The sequence below is a fragment of the Cupressus sempervirens genome, chromosome 8 (genome assembly GCF_028749045.1).
Source record: "Cupressus sempervirens isolate cs-2001-9-10 chromosome 8, ASM2874904v1, whole genome shotgun sequence".
In the NCBI taxonomy this organism is placed as follows: domain Eukaryota; kingdom Viridiplantae; phylum Streptophyta; class Pinopsida; order Cupressales; family Cupressaceae; genus Cupressus; species Cupressus sempervirens.
The window spans coordinates 373,640,568-373,654,901 of NC_143125.1; the positions used below are offsets into that span (position 1 = coordinate 373,640,568).

At 34.1% G+C, this 14,334-nt stretch overlaps 1 protein-coding gene across 8 annotated transcripts in view; it reads left to right on the forward strand.

Annotated features, from left to right (window-relative positions):
• The window catches only part of LOC149542864 (S-adenosyl-L-methionine-dependent methyltransferases superfamily protein), a 196,125-nt gene that overhangs the window by 105,942 nt on the left and 75,849 nt on the right, over positions 1-14,334 (forward strand). The window lies entirely within an intron of this gene.

The following is a 14,334-nucleotide window of genomic DNA, read 5'->3' on the forward strand; positions in this document are numbered from 1 at the left end:
ACCATCAAATGTTGAAGAGGCCTTGACATGTCAATCTTGGAAAGACGCAATGATTGAGGAATACCAATCCATCCTAAAGAATAATGTCTAGGATGTTGTACCTAGACCTAAAGATAAATCAGTTGTATCTTCAAAATGTTTGTTCAAAATCAAATATGTATCAGATGGTAGCATTGAAAAACACAAAGCTAGATTTGTTGCCAGGAGGTTTTCTCAAAAGGCCAGAATTGATTATGAAGAGACTTTTGCTCCAGTCGCCCGATATACTTTTGTAAGAGCCATTATTACCATTGCAACATCCAAAGGGTGGAAGATACATCAAATGGATGTCAAGACTACTTTTTTGAAGTGTCATTGAAGAAGAATGTATAGAACAACCCGAAGGATTTTCCACTCATGACAAAAATCTCTATGTATGCGAATTGAAGAAAGCTCTCTACGGTCTTAAGCAAGTTCCCAGGGCTTGGTATGAAAGAATAGATAGCTATCTCTCCAAACTAGGATATTTCGAAAACGAAGCTGATCCTAACATATATTTCAAAATATCTAATGGTGATATGTTAATTCTTGTTTTTTATGTTGATGATTTATAAATAATAGGTGAAGATCATCTTATAGCAAAATGCAAACAAGAACTTGTGGCTGAATTTGATATGAAGGATCTAGCAATTTTGCACTAGTTTTTGGGTCTAGAAGTATGGCAAAAGGAGAATTACATTTTCCTAAATCAAGGGAAATACACTTCTAATATCTTGACTAGATTTGGTATGATGGATTGTAAGCCTCTATCTACTTCAATGGAAACAAATCTTCATAAGCTTCAAATTAAAGTAGCTGATTCAGAACCTATAGACCCTACCTACTATAGACAAATTATTGGGTCTCTTATGTATTTGGTAAACATTCGCCTTGATACCTGTTATGCTACTAATGTGTTAAGTCATTTCATGTGTGAACCTAAGAAGATTCACCTAATGGCTGCCAAGCATATTCTAAGATATTTATGTGGTACTATTGGACTTGGCCTGAAGTATGAGAATGTTGAGATACAATTTCAAGGGTATTTAGATTCCCACTGGGCAGGCAGTTCCCTTGACTGTAAAAGTACTACTAGATGTTGTTATAATCTTGGATCAGCTATGATATCCTGGTTTAGTAGAAAACAGTCAGCAATTGCTTTAATTTCCACTGAAGTTGAATACATGGCTGCCTCCATGGGAGCTCGTGAAGCATTATGGCTAAGGAAGTTGCTAGTTGGACTATTTGGGAAGCCCCTGAAATCCCACTGTAATTCATTGTGATAATCAAAGCTGCATTAAACTCTTTGTAAATGCAATCTTCCATAATCGATCCAAGCATATAGAGGTACCTTACCATTACATAAGATATATGGTAGATAGAGATGTCATTAAATTAGTCTACATCAGTAATGAAGAGCAGAATGCCGACATATTCACCAAGCCTCTTGGGAAGTCGAAGTTTACTTTAGAAGTAAACTTGGTACGACTAAATTGTAATTGAAATTTCTGAGATGTAATTTCTATATTATGAAATTAATATATTCATGACTATTTAATATTGCAATATTGCATTTATGTGTTGTGTAATGAAAGGTGATGATCTTTCATGAAATTATGTGTAAGGTCAGTATTGTAAGGTGATGACCTCAATAATAGTATGACCTATTATTAAGATTGACTACTTTAAGTTGCTGTCCCGAAATGTGTCGGATATCTTGATATTGAATTTGTTGTGTTTAGTTGTTATTACTAAATATTGTTTCGACGTGTGTCGGAGATTGTGATAACAAATGTATCATGATTGACTCCATCAAGTTGTTGTCTTGGATTGTGCCATATATCATGATTTTTAGATAGTTAATTCACAAATTCTTGATCTATATCCATGATAGACTGCATTACATTTTTGTCCCAAAATGTGTCGGAGGTCATGATAACTTATGTATCAAGATGGACTATACATTTCTAGAATTGTGATACCTGTGATGTTGGAGACTTCATTGTCATCCTAAGATCAAGGTTGCTATTTGATAGATTTCATTTAGTTGTTGTCTTGGACTGCCAGAGATTAGATAACTCACATCTCACTGAGATGTAATGTATATTATTTGTAAGCATTAGAAAGTTGTCGTATATGCTCATACCAAAATAATACTTCTAAAATGTTCAATGCCCTCTTGCTAAGAGGGAGTGCTAAGGATGTAGCTTCATTCGGATTGAAGCAAACAATATATTATAGATATTTGATATATATATATATCTGCTTGTATGGAAAGTGTTTATATATATTATATATATTGAATGAACAAATTTAATAATAATATATTATGGTCTGCTTTATCAGAATGATTTCTATCATTATAACACTTACCTGATAACCATCTAAGTCAAATCAAGACATGAACCAAAGCATGTTCGATGACTAGTATTGGTGTATACATTTGAGTATTTGTTATTGACGACCTCAACAAGTATCGTGGGTAACAAGTGTGATTAGTTTCCCCACGTAGGGTCATGACCCTACGTGGCATAAGCTACGCAGGAGTCATGCCCTTACGTGGGTGTAACTCTTAATAATATATTTAAGAGACTATCGATGCTGGCTGTGAATGAAATCAATAACAAAGGCAATAACATTCCACAACAAGCATTCGATACTATAGGCATTGCTAAATCAGTCAAAATTATATTACATATTGGTGATAAAAGAATTGCAGAGGACTGTTCTCATTATATTATATAAGATCAGTTCTTATTAAACTCTGCGATCAAATCTGAGATCTTCAATCAGTAACATCAAAAGGGAGATTACTTTAGACTGTAATAAAATCTGGAAGTTATTATCATATAATCTAAGACTGCAATAATTCTGAAAATAATTATCAGATATACTTCGGAATTAAAAGACTATTATCTTTCTCTATCTCTGATCCACATTCCTTAACAATAAGTGCAAGGTCAAAACTCCCAAAGTTAGAATGCCTAAGGCCTGACTGTCTAGAAGAAGAAGCTAGGCAGTTACCAAAAGAAATCAAACAAAAATCTATAAATGAAGACCTTGATGTTCTGAATACTAACCATTAGAAGAAAGGGAAGAATAACTTCAAAAGGAAGAAAAAAATTCATGGAAAGGGCAAGCAAAGGAGAGATGTTTCACAAGTCCAATGTTTTAGATTTGATGAATATGGACATTATGTTGCCAAATGCCCTGCTAGACTTAAGAAACAAACATCCTATGCTAAAGTCAGAAAAACAAATACAAAAGAGGATCGTGAGAAGTTCCTATTCTATTCAGCACTATCAAATCATGTATCAAATAAATTCATTACTAGGGTGATTGATATTGGGTCATCTAGACATATCACCGGATTCTGATAAGACCTAGTTACTATGGTTGAAGAAATTGAGGAAGAGGTAACCATCGGAGATGACTCTGCATATCCTATAAAAGGAGTGGGAACTTGTAACATCAAATCAGATTCGGGCATCACTATTCAACTACAAGATGTATTATTTGTATCAGGAATTAAAAGAAACTTAGTATCTATATCTATCCTAGAAGATAATAGATATAGAGTCACTTTGATGAATTGAAAAGTCTTGGCATGGCCAAAGAATGCTACTTTTAAGAAGGCTAAAACAATAGGTGTAAGACATGGATACCTATACAATCTCTGCATTGAGTCTAAACAAGCACTCATTCATGAAACCTATGACGCCAATGAAATTTGGTACAAAAGATTACGGTATATACACTTTCGAGCCTTCACATCTATGGAAAAATTAGTAACAAGACTTCCCAAACAAAACAGAATCCATAATGGAAAATGTAAGGGGTTTGCTTTAGGGAAGAGCACTAAGGGATCCTTCCAAAATAGTTTAAGCAAAACTCAAAATGTATTGGAATTAGTCCACTCAGACTAATGTGGACCTATGTCAACCCCATCTATCAGAGGGTTTCTATATTATGTAATTTTCGTGGATGATTTCTCCTAAAAGACTTCGATCTACTTCCTGACATGTAAAGAGTCGGAAGAGATTCTTAAGAAATTCAAAGAATTCAAGGCCCTAACAGAGAACTCATCTGGAAAGAAAGTTAAAACCCTAAGAACTAACAATGGGAAAGAATTCACTTTAGAAATCTTAAAGAATTTTGTATTAATGCCAAGATTAATAAGGAGTTCACTATGCCCTATAATTCCCAACAAAATGGGGTGGCTGAGAGGAAAAATAGAACCATTGTGGAAGCTACAAAGCCAATGATGTATGACCAAAATCTTGATAACTTCATTTTGGGTAGAAGCTTCAAGAACATTTGTCTACATACACAATAGATGTCCTCATTCACATCTTGATAATAAAACACTAGAAGAAGCCTTCACCAAGATAGAACCTGATATAAGCCATCTTAGGATGTTTGGGTCTCCTGTATACATACATGTACCTATAGAGAAAAGGACAATTAGAACCTTCTGGGAGAAAAGGGATTTTTATAGGTTACAGTGAAACTTCTAAAGGCTACAGGATATACCTATCTGATCAAGGCCAAGTAGAGCTGAGCAGAGATGTCACCTTCGAGGAAGACGTTGACTTCAAAAGGTTGAAATGCTCAAATGAGTTAGAAATTCAGGACTCACCTGAGAACATGGAGGAAGAACCCACTTCTAAGCTTCAGAGCTAGCAACCAGAAGGAACCTCTAATGAAAACCAAACTGATCCTGAAATTCAGAGGGAGAAAAATCAAAATATTGACAAAAGGAACAACTTCTTTGGTCTAGAAAGGTTGTTGAGGAAACATAAAACTTTGCTGCACCGAAAGGCACTTTTAGAGAGTAAGAGGCCTAACATATTATCAAACTATGTGGCTGTAATGAATGAGATTATAAACTCAGAACCTGCTAGCGTAATTGAAACTCTTAAACACCAAGTATGGAAAGAGGCCATGGTAGAAGATAATCAATCCATTCTAAAAAATGATGTCTTGGATACAGTACCTAGACCTAAAGGGAAATCCATTGTCTCCTCTAAATGGCTCTTCAAAATGAAACATGCTGAAGATGATAATATAGAGAAAAACAAGGCACGTTTTGTTGCAAGAGATTTCTCACAAAAGGAGGGAATTGATTACGAGGAGACATTTGCACCTATTGCTAGATATGCTTCCGTTAGAGCAGTTATAGCCATTTTTGTAGCCAAAGGCTGGAAGATACACTAGATGGATGTAAAAATTGTATTATTGAATGGGACTATCGAAGAGGAAGTCTACTTAGTTCAACCTGATGGTTTTGTGATTCATAGTGTAGCATCCCATGTATGTAAACTAAAGAAAGCCCTATATGGACTCAAACAAGCTCCCAAAGTTGATACGAGAGAAATGACAATTATCTTATGGGGCTAGGCTTCTCAAAGAATGATGCAAATCCAAACCTTTACTTTAAAATTATTAAAAGTGACATGTTAATATTAATTCTATATGTTGATGACCTGTTGATTAAAGGAGAACATCACCTCATTGTTCAATGCAAGAGAGATTTGGCTTCAAAATTTGATATGAAGGACTTGGGTATTGTACGCTACTTCCTTGGATTGGAAGTTTGGTAGAAACTTGATGGTATTCTTCTGAATCAAGGAAAATACATTGTTGATATTTTGAAAAGATTTGGAATGCAAATTTGTAGGCCTATGTGAACACCGATGGAAATAAACTTGCATAAGTTAAAAGAGCAGTAGCAGGATCTAGATTCGCAGATCCTACACTTTACAGGCAAATTATTGGATCTTTGATGTACTTGGTTAACACACGACTTGACATTTGCTATGTAGTGATTGCCTTGAGTTAGTTTACGTGTGAAAAAATAAGTTTTTACTCTCCAAGGAGTTATTCAGACCAGCAATAGTTCTTGTCCACTTTTGTCAATATAAAAGCATGAAAGAAATAAATTTAGGAGCCGAAATCATACAGTTCAGAAAAAGGTTGTGTTCAAGGATCTCAACAAATAGAACCTGTCTCTATTCAGGTAAATGTAGGAGATAGAAGGTCACATTAGGTACATTGTACAACACTTTGACCATATACAAACCAAATGTAGAATGAAAAAATGTGCATTAGGAGTGTTCTATTTGTTCCCAAGATGTATCATATTCTTAATTTTATGAACGAGTGCTAAGTTTCATCAAGAGGAACAACTTGTGATTTGAATACTAGGTATCTTAGTGAAAGACATAGTTATTATTTTCTGAAAAACAATTTGATTTGTTCTTCATACATGATATCCAAATGTATCTTATTCATAAGTCCTCTCTTTTTATTATAACAATTTACTACATGATGATATCATTCTCCTCTTTCACCAAATCTGCATTATATTCTTCTTCTCAAATCTTCATTTTTTCTCATTTGCAATCTGCCCTTGTAGCTGCATTGTGACAGCTCAATGTCTGATCCAAAACTTCCTTCAAATTAGGTAGAAGATTTGTTCCAAAATCTGATCCAACTTTTGCTTCAAATCAGGCATAAAGTCTGTTCCAAATTTGATACAACTCCTGCACAAAATCTGTTCTATGTTTTTAAAATAAACTTGTACATATTTCTCTTATAAATGGGCATATGTTCTTCAATATGAATCAGAAATATTTCCCATACTTTCAGCTCTTTTGGTTTGTGTTTAATCAAAGGATATTTAATTTCTTGCTTGCTTTTCTAACTCCAGATTAATCTTGTCTTGTATATCCTCCATGTGCCTCTTCATGAAAGGAAGCATCTCTCTTCTACTTGAGCTATAGTGTTTCTGGCACCACTTTCAAGACACCATGCCCAAGATGACCCCCATGGACACCATTATCAAACCTAATGTCCTCTATGGCTCTATTGTCTAGGGGACCTCCCTTTTGGAGGCAAATTGAGCCTTGATAGAGAGGGTTTAGGTTCTTCTCCTTTGGTGCATCATTAGGTGCAGGTAGTCAGTTCTACATCATATCATTCTTGTAGAGTTTGAGGCCCATCCCTTCAAGCTTGATGTCATACTCGATCTTGTTTGGTTCATCCATCGCCTTTGGGGTTTTGTCGATTCTAGCACAAGGTGTAGCAGGTGTCCCTTCCTCTCCCTCTGCTCCTTAGATTCTATTGTTGCCTCAACCTCTTCTGGGAGGGCTCGTGACTGGTTTGTGGAGGTTGCCGCTATCCTTGGTTCTATTGGTATTGAGATTGACCGCCTCCCTCCCTTCCAGTACTCTCTTAGGGCCCCACCTCATCTCCTCCCCACTAGGAAGGAGCTGAATAGGTGTGTCAAAAATCGACATCTAAATAGTTCATATAGACCATTTGGGTGAACCCCCATTGGGGGCTTCGCCCTAAGATGACATTCTATGTGGTGCACTTTCTTGAAATCTGGGATGGGATCATTGTTTGACCCTTGCACCTATCCCATCATTGGTTACATTCCATCAAGATCCCTATTGGTTCCTTCAGAGTGAGCTCTCATCAACTTTGTATTGAGACAAATCATCATTTACAGAGACAACAAAAGGTTTGCTAGCTTTGTAGCATCAGGGTGCTAGAGACTGAGAAGCATTTCACTTTCCATTGTCCTATTTACTACGAGATTGGGGGGAGGTTCTACTCCCTCTTTAGAGAGTCTTAGGATCTTTCCACCTTTAGATACATTGACTAGAGATGCCTTGCGCTTTACATTCAGAAGTCTACTAGACTTTAGCACCACATGCTCTGACTTCAAGCACTTACACAGCCACACTCACACCCTTGTTGGCGTAGTATATCCATTTTCATTGGGCTCCCCTGGATATACCAAGTGCCAACTTGGCACCCTCAGACTTTTCCAGATTAGTTAGACCCCTCAGGGATCCCTCTTAGGAGCGATATGCTTCATCCAAGACTCCCCGATGGTGGTTGTCTCCCATGACCTCTCAAAGATATTCTAGGGCTGTCAAGTGCTAGACGTCTTACCCTTTTATCAGCAATTTCTTGTTTTGGGCTTTCACCTCTTACGTGTGGGGTGGTCTCTCTATTGAGTCACACTTCATTCCTGTGGTTCTCTTCTTTGTTTCGATTTTCTTGGTTATTTTGTTTCTTTTCTTTTGGGCACCATTTGGTGCCCTTTCTTTGAGCTAGTCTCTTTTTGTACTCTTGGCAGTCCTTTTGACCCTTTTTGTGGTCTCTCGTTGGACATTTATAAAGTTATCTTTTCTTATCCTATCTAGAGATAACTCTTTAGTAGGAGAGCACTTTTAGTTAATAATTTACCTTTCATAAATTACAACCTAGTAAATATATAATTGTAATACCCCCTCCTTGAAATAAATTATGAATAATAAGTAATAATAATAAAATAAAAATAAATAAACAAACTTTCAAAATAAAATCACCGACTAATATTGATATAATTTCATAGATGGAAAATGTATTGGATATTACTAATACAATCATTATATGTTATTAATTAATATTAGGTTTTATAATATTGACCAATATATATATATATATATAAGTAACTAATCCTGTCAACTAAAAGATTTGACTACTTATTGACTATGATAACTACATTCTTAGCAATGACAATATTCAAATTGATTAAAAATATATTAAGTAGCATAAATTACCAAGATAATCAATAATAATAGTTATGAAAAGGTACTATTAGAAGGTGACAATATAAGTCATATCCTTCAACCGCCAAAATAGGTATGAATAATTACTCAAAAATAATTCAAAAGAATCATGGAGGGATAAGGAAAAATAACAGCAATGAGATAGGGATAATATGGAGCTTGACAAGAGATATAATTAATGAAAAAGATACAAAAATCAGAGATTAAGGAAGGACCAAAAATAATGGGGGATTCCCTTGTCTTACGTGGAGGAGAGAATTACATCAAAATACAGAAGGAAAGACAATGAGAATGGCCATTGCTCCATTTTAGGCAGCATTAATACCAATGAATATTATGTGTAGAAACATGTGCAACAATTCCTTAAATGGGTAATAAAACACATCAGCAAATGAAAAAACTTGGAGAATAGGAAATAAGTCATCTCATTAGAGAAGTGGGCAAAGACATATATATGGGAATGTAAGACATGTAATATAATTTCCTTTGACTTTGAGACATTAAGATCCTTAACTATCTCTTCCCAGTAATAGTATAAACTGTTAAGACAAATAAAAATGAGCAGCAAGATATAGAAGAATTAAAGCATAGGGAAATATAAATATATGAAATTAAATAATAAATATATAAGAGTCTTTCCATTACAATTATACAAACAATTACACATGTTATAGTTAAGTGGATATTCAAAATATTATTATAAGTATTATAGAATCAATACTTAATATGATCCTAAAATAATTATTAAGAGTATTGCACAATATCATTATAGATGATAAATAATTATTAAAATAGAGTTGATCATATATATTCTTATAATTGAATAGTTGTATTATAAGAATAGGACATAATCTATTGATTATTGTGATATGATTATTTCCAATATTATCATTTTTCGATTTATGATCAGAAGGATAAGTTGTTACCAAGGAGGGGCTTGTATAAATCCAATCTAGTGGATTTGATCCCAATAGAGGGTAGGGGTCAGTGTCCTATTCGTAAAATAGGGTTGGACCTGTAAACTTTGAGGGAGTCCATGGATGGTATCTAGGCAACTTGGATAACATTTGTATCTTTTTGAACACAAGTCTAAACAATTAAACATTGTTTGATAACTGAAATGACTATTATGAATATTACAATTCATTTAAATATATAAAGCATAATGGACCCAAATGGGGACATTACAGTGGTATTAGAGTATGATCTTGCCATCCTATAGGGTTAATCAGTTATAGCCATTTTAAACTATTGAACATAAGTGATAAAGAAGCCTGCAAAAATAAATAGGAAAATGATGAATCTAAGTTCATGAGTACAAGTGATTTATTGTCAAGATGGGAGAGGCAGAGTAAATCCACTCGAGATAGGTAAATCCCAAGATGGGTAAGGACATGGGTTCTAATGCCTTGAAGAAAGATTCCAAGATGGGCAAGGACATGGTTTCAAATACCCTAAAGAAAGAGTCCAAGATGGGAAAGAACATGATTCCAAATCCTTGAGGAATGAGTCCAAGATGGGTATGAACATGCAGTCCTAATGCCTTGAGGGAGCCTACTCATAGATAGGTATCTAGCGCCCTTTGACATTGAGATTTTCATCCTCTTAAGGAGGTAATGTATGAAACCAAAAGGACTTGAGCTAAATATGCTAACTTATTCAATCTATTTCATTAAATGAATCATCAAACTACATTAAAGGATGTTGAAACTTGGAAGATTTTTTTCAAACCCCATCTATTTATAAAGAGACTATTAATCAAGCTACAATTTTTCAATTTTCAAATTCAATTGATTACCAGTTATGCTCAATCAATAACCTAATATTGTAAATCAAGCTGACGTACACCAATCTGATTAGCATTTGAACGGTCAAAGTGAAGTGACTCACAACATTCAATATAAGTGTACTTAAGTCAAACTCTTGATTATATCATTAAATTCAAACTTGGACTTGAATAAAAGCAATGGATGTATTATGATCCTGATAATAAAATGAAAATTGGAATTGCTTCAGGACAAGCAATTTCGGGAGGGTAGGGCTGTAATATCTCGTCCTTGAGATAAATTATGAATAATAAGTAATAATAAAATAAAAGTAAATAAACAAACTTTCAAAATAAAATCACTGACTAATATTGATATAATTTCATAGACGGAAAACATATTGGATATTACTAATACAATCATTATATATTATTAATTAATATTAAATTTTATACTATTGACAAATATATATATATATATATATAAGTAACTAATCGTGTCAACTAAAAGATTTGATTACTTATTAAGTATGAAAACTACATCCTTAGCAATTACAGTGTTCAAATCAATTAAAAATATCCTTAGTAGCATAAATTACCAAGATAATCAATAATAATAGTTATGAAAAGGTACTATTAGAAGTTTGCAATATAAGTCATATCCCTCAACCACCAAAATAGTTATAAATAACTACTCAAACAATTCAAAGGAATCATGGAGGGATAAGGAAAATTAACAGCAACGAGATAGGGATAATATGGAGCTTGACAAGAGATATAATTAATGAAAAAGATGCAAAAATTAGAGATTAAGGACCAAAAATAATGGGGGATTCCCTTGTCATATGTGGAGGCATACGTGGAGGAAAGAATTACATCAAAATATAGAAGGAAAGACAATGAGAATGGCCATTGCTCCATTTTAGTCAGCATTAATATGAATGAATATTATGTGCAGAAACATGTGCAGCAATTCCTTAAATGGATAATTAAACACATCAGCAAATGAAAAAACTTGGAGAATAGGAAATAAGCCATCTCACGTGAGAAGTGGGCAAAGACATATTTATGGGAATAGGTATGTAAGACATGTAATATTATTTCCTTTTGACTTTGAGACATTAAGATCCTTAACTATCTCTTCCCACTAATAGTATAATTAATTGTTAAGACAAATAAAAATGAGCAGTAAGATATAGAAGAATTAAAGCATGTGGAAATATAAATATATGAAATTAAATAATGAAGAGGGAGGTAAAAGATATAATAGTCTTTCCATTATAATTATAGAAACAATTGCACATGTTATAGTTAAGTGGACATTAAAAATATTATCAAAAGTATTATAGAATCAATACTTAATATGATCCTAAAATAATTATTAAGAGTATTGCACAATATCATTATAGATGATAAATAATTATTAAAATAGAGTTAATCTAATATATTCTTATAATTGAATAGTTGTATTATAAGAATAGGGTCATGTCCCCTCTTTCACGCTAGTTCTTTTAGTGCTTGGTTAATCTATCTCCACATCCAGATAGATTAATGACATTACCAGTAAGGATGCCTGCTAGTCACAAGGGAATATTTGTCTTAAGTTCGTCATTAATGTATTAAAGTACTTTAATAAAGTTACTTAATGGTTTAAAAGTCACTCACTTATAAAGTGACTTAAGTGACTAGAAGACGAAATTGGTGTTTTATCCCACATCTCTTATTCCAACACTTTTCCCTCACTTCGAGGTTATAAATATTAGACTCCATCTTGGGAAAAAACACAATGAATATATGACATTTCTATGAAATCCTAATGGTTGCTTAAATGTGATTGGATTTGTCCCTGAGGACGAAAACCCTAAGGAAAAAAAGTGAGTCTAGACGTAAAACTAGTACTCAAAATATTTTTCAGAGTTAAGGATTGGAATGATTCATATCAAGAGGTTATAGCACTAGGATTAAAAAGGGTGATTGAAAAAGTCTAAACATCACTTATAGGCCGATATCTATACAACAGAGATTTGGATGGCAGAGGACTCCAGTTATCTCACAGTATTAGATGGTTCACTCTAGATGTAAGTACTCTCTCCTCTTCATCCTAAGTTGCTGGTTCGTGGTTCGGTTTCGGGTTCGGGTTCGAGAACCTGTTCGCTGGTTCGACGAAATTTTGGAAAGGGGTTTGGGTTCGTTTGGGTTCGTTAGTACAAAAACATGTAAAAATTATATATATATATATATATATACATTTTTATGAAGCATGAGTTAAAATTAGAATGTAGCATAGTACCATAAACACATTTAAAACTTTAAAACAGCATAAACAATAACATATCAATGTATCATGGTGAGCATACCATCATATAGTAACATAATTCAATCAACTTCAACATCAAAGATGAAAGATTCAAAACATTTAAAATATCAAGTTCAAGTGTCATTGTTTCACGTTCAATGTTTAACAGTAACTAATAGAATGAAAATCTATTAAAATTCTGAATTTCTAGTTCTAAGTTCTTCATTCTTCATCTTCATCTTCTTCATATTCATCTTCTTCTTCTTCATCTTCTTCTTCATCTCCTCCTTCTTCGCCTACGCTATTACTTGCACCAAGGCCAATGGGATCAGCAGCAGAATCAACAATGGTATTGGCATCAAAGTTATCAAAATCATCAATTGTAAGCGCAGCAGTGGAAGCATCCAAGTCCACAATCTCTGCATCTACATCCCACTTCTTTGTCTCCCCTTCTTTGTATTCTTGACTCTTGTGTGAAAGAAGGCGCAAGTTGTTATGCACAAATACCAGGTTCTCGGCTTTTTTTGATTGCAACCTATTGCGCTTCACCGAGTGGATGAAAGAATAGGTGCTCCAATTTCTTTCTGATGCAGAAGAACTAGCAACCTATAAAGACAACATAGGGTAGGCAATTAAAAAGGAATTAATTCAATCTTATTAAAAAATTCTTTTGAAGATAAAGTGAGCTAATTTAAAAAAAAATAAAACTTACTTGTGATATAACTTTGATTGCAAGGGGCTGCAATGTTCGGAATTTTTGGCCATGGAGGTACCACCAACCATGAGCATGCTTCTTGAACCGATGACGAAGAGCATCATTACTTAGACCTGTAGCATTAACAAATGCTATGAACTCATCCATGATTACATCTCTTATATCATCATCAGGAAATATTCTTCTAAATGCTGCCTGGTACCCGTCAGACACTTCCATATCTCTGTATGGTGGCAACCTTCCTGGTAGATCACAATATTGTGAGCTATAGTATTTGGGGGTCAACGCATAGGCAAGCAAATGTAATGGAGTGGTCATTTTGTTCCATCTTTCATCAATAATTTTTTGCACTTGTTTGAAAAAGGTCTCTTGCGGATCTTGCTCCTGCTCATTTATAACTTGCCTGATCTTCTCAATCATTGAGTCTATGCCATCATAGATCTCTCCAAGGCAAGGCCTATCCATGTCAGTGTACCTAAGCATGCTCATAATGGGCTCGGTGATCTTAAGGAGATATTCCACACGTTCCCACCATGAGTCAGCCAATAGCCTATCCTTTATTTTGTTTGCCCTTTCAGTGTTCTTTTGCTTCCATACACCCCAATTGTTGCTGATTACCATACCTTGAAGTGCATCTTTCACTTGCACAAGTCGTCTTAAGACGATTATATGTGATGCAAAACGGGTCTCAGCAACCTGTGACATAAATTAGAGCAAAAAACAACTATTAGATACATATTTTAGAAAACTAAGAAAAGTATACACATTGGCAATTGCACAAGTAAAATATGAAAAATCAGAAATTGTCAAATATTAAAAATTAAATTACTAATTTGAGTTCAAGTTCATTTACCTTCAATAGCTCCAATTTTGAGTAGTTCCTGAAAAGAGATTGAGTCATGTGGTGGTTTGT